This window comes from Pundamilia nyererei, unplaced genomic scaffold (genome assembly GCF_000239375.1).
Source record: "Pundamilia nyererei isolate P.nyererei 1_Seehausen unplaced genomic scaffold, PunNye1.0 scaffold00257, whole genome shotgun sequence".
Classification (NCBI taxonomy): Eukaryota; Metazoa; Chordata; class Actinopteri; order Cichliformes; family Cichlidae; genus Pundamilia; species Pundamilia nyererei.
In genome coordinates this window covers 562,881-565,821 of record NW_005187658.1, presented here as the reverse complement: position 1 = coordinate 565,821, position 2,941 = coordinate 562,881, and the positions used below count along the sequence as shown (strand labels likewise).

Sequence of the window (2,941 nt, the reverse complement as noted above, 5' to 3'; positions counted from 1 at the left end):
TCTGTGTCCCTCCCTTGTGTCCCGCCCCGTCTCCCTATGTCTGCGTGTTCCACGTCTCTTGTTGTCACAGTCTACATCTTTGTGTGTGTTGATGTGTGTCAGCTGTGTCTCCCTCTGCTCATCATCTGTTAACTTCCCAAGTCTCAACTGTTCTTGTATTTTCTAGTGTTCCTGGTTTTCGTGTATTTCGTTTTCCAAGTTTACGATCTTGTGATTAGTTTCTCATTTAGTTGGTTTTCATGTTTGGTTAATGTTTTGTTTTCGGCCATAATAAAAGGCACGCTTTTAGTTCCAATCTAGTTCTGTTTCCACGTTTCGTTCGTCTGCCTTTGGGTCCACTCCTGTCCACTCCACACCGTCTGTCAGTGATGTGTATTTGTCAGTCCTTCTCTGCTTTGTATTACCTGCAGCAAATTTTATTTAAGACACTCAGGTGTATGTCCTGTGTCTTCTTCCAGGTGTGTTTCTGTTATTTTGTGTTTAAAGGTTTATTTCAATATGTTGTTTATTCTTTTTGAAATAGTATATTGGTAAGATTGACTAGTTCTTGTCTAACTGAGAAATTTTATTATCAGCATGTAAATATGCACATTTAAACAACACATCTACTCGATTATGAGAGAGTGGTCTGAAAAGTTCATTTCTTAGCCTGGGGATGGGGATGTACATAGAGTTTATACACATCTGATGCTTTGGAGAATGGAGGACTGAACCCTAAGCCTATCTAGTCCTTCGCAACCCTTAAGATGTCACCCCAGTTCCCCCGTGTTACATAAACAGTTGCATGTCCAAGCCTGAGCTCACTTCTCACTGGCAAAGCCCATTTCTTCTTATCAGGGCCACAGGATTCAAAAAGGCAGAGGATTAGAGCGATAAATACCTGTGCTTACTTAATCTCCCCGTCCAGCCTGCCTTCTCCTGCACTCCTGCCATATCCCCTGACAAACACTGCTTGTTTTATTATGTGGACTTGAAACTGAGCTTCCTTGAATATTGGCAGTGCATACTAAAAGTCATATGTTAAATTATGACATGTGTATATTTCATTAGTTTTCTTGTGTGGAAAATTTGATAACATACAATAACTTAACATTTCACAAGTGCTAATTATCTATGCTGGAGACAAGAGTGTTTTATTAAATGTAAAGTTACATTTGTTTTCTTATTTACAGGATAATTCTTATGTCCAGCTATTAAACGATTTGTAAACAGAGAGAGAGGATAACTGAAATGAACGCTTACCTTAATCACAGACGTGAAATAAACGGAGCATTTGCCAGAGGACCTGTGCGCAGTCGGTTGAGGTATCCCGGTGGTGACCCGACTGTTTCTGGTGGCTCCTCCTCTTCTTGAGCAGGGGCGGGGCCTCCCCATTCATCTCTTCCACAGTGCTGCATTCACAGAGCCATGGGGCTTACATTACAGCGCCAGGATTGAGAAGATGATGAGACTGCATAATTAAAGTGATAGTTTCAAACGAATGAAACTGCTGCATCCAGAAAAATCACACTTTACCTGTTTTATTCAGTACAGTGCACGAATGCAGGGAGGCAAGTTCTCCCACCCTTCCCTCCCCTCAGGGTAAGAGTTTGGGTGTCATACTTGATAATACTCTTTCATTCCAGTCTCACATTAATTCCATAACCCGGTCTGCTTACTTCCTCTTGCGTAATATTAACCGACTCCGCCCCTTCCTTCCTCCCCATGCTGCTGCCGTCCTTGTCCATAGTCTTATTATGTCCCGCATTGATTACTGCAATTCCCTCTTATTTGGTCTCCTTAAAAGGTCCCTTCATAAACTCCAACTTCTCCAAAACTCTGCAGCTCGGGTCGTAACTCCTACTCTGTCAAGAGCTCATATTGCAACAGTTCTTCAGCAGCTTCATGGTTGCCCGTAGAAACCAGGATAAACTTTAAAATCGTACTTCTCACGTACAAATGTGTCCATAAATCTGCTCCTTCATATTTGTGTGAGCTGCTCCAGATCAACACTGTTTCCTGCCCTCTCAGATCCTCATCTGCTGTTCATCTTACTGTTCCATCCTCACGTCTCATCACTGTGGGGAGCAGAGCTTTCAGTCGCTCTGCTCCTCGCTCTGGGACTCTCTTCCTCCTGCACTAAGAAATATTGACTCTCTTTCCATATTTAAGTCACAGCTCAAAACACATCTGTTCAAACTGGCTTATTCGCTTTAGTGCTGATTTTATCTGTTGTCAAGCTCTGCAATTTTAACTTATGTATTTTATGACTATTGCTCCTTTTATTAATATTGTTCTTTTCTAAGGTGACCTTGGGTTTCTGAAAGGTGCCCTCAAATAAAATGTATTATTATTATTATTATTATTATTATTATTATTATTATTATTATTATTATTATTTCCTAAAACAAATGTTTTCAAAAATCGTAGCAGTTTGAAATAATAGCCAAATATGTATGTTTTGTGTAAATGTCTGGTTATTTACCCCAAACCAATGCAATTTACTGAATTTACTGCATCCAGTTTCTTCATTCATCCACTGCTTATCAGGGTCACGACTGCAGCTGCCATGGAGCAAGAGGCAGGCTCCACCCACAGCAGGGCGCTAATCTGTCACAGAGCTAACTCATAGGCTACGTTCACTCTGCAGGTCTTGATGCTCAATTCCGATTTTTGTCTGCTCGTTCACACTACAAATAAAATGCGACAGCAAACGCGCTCTAGTGTGAACGCTCAGAGCGGCCGCATGCGCAAAAGCAGACGTCACGCACAACGCGCTCTGCTTAGACCCAGAGCAGCAGTATGTGTGACTGATGGCCTTAATATAAAGACTTCGGACTTCACGTTTCCCAATTTTTGCTTTATTTTGTTATTTACATAATAATGTGACTAACCTAATAATGATCCTTATTGCTGCTTCAGAGGAGCGCTGCAGATTATACAGTACAAAGAAAATGTTCAC

The 2,941-nt window shown here is 41.2% G+C and overlaps 1 protein-coding gene across 1 annotated transcript in view; it reads right to left on the bottom strand.

The window, feature by feature from the left end:
• Positions 1–1,324, bottom strand: part of LOC102209893 (calcium/calmodulin-dependent protein kinase type 1D-like) — an 18,163-nt gene extending 16,839 nt beyond the window's left edge. The window contains exon 1 of the mRNA XM_005749886.1: positions 1,243–1,324. The gene's annotated coding sequence lies outside the window, so the exon portion shown is untranslated. The remainder of the gene's footprint in view (positions 1–1,242) is intronic.
• Positions 1,325–2,941: the final 1,617 nt, after the last annotated feature.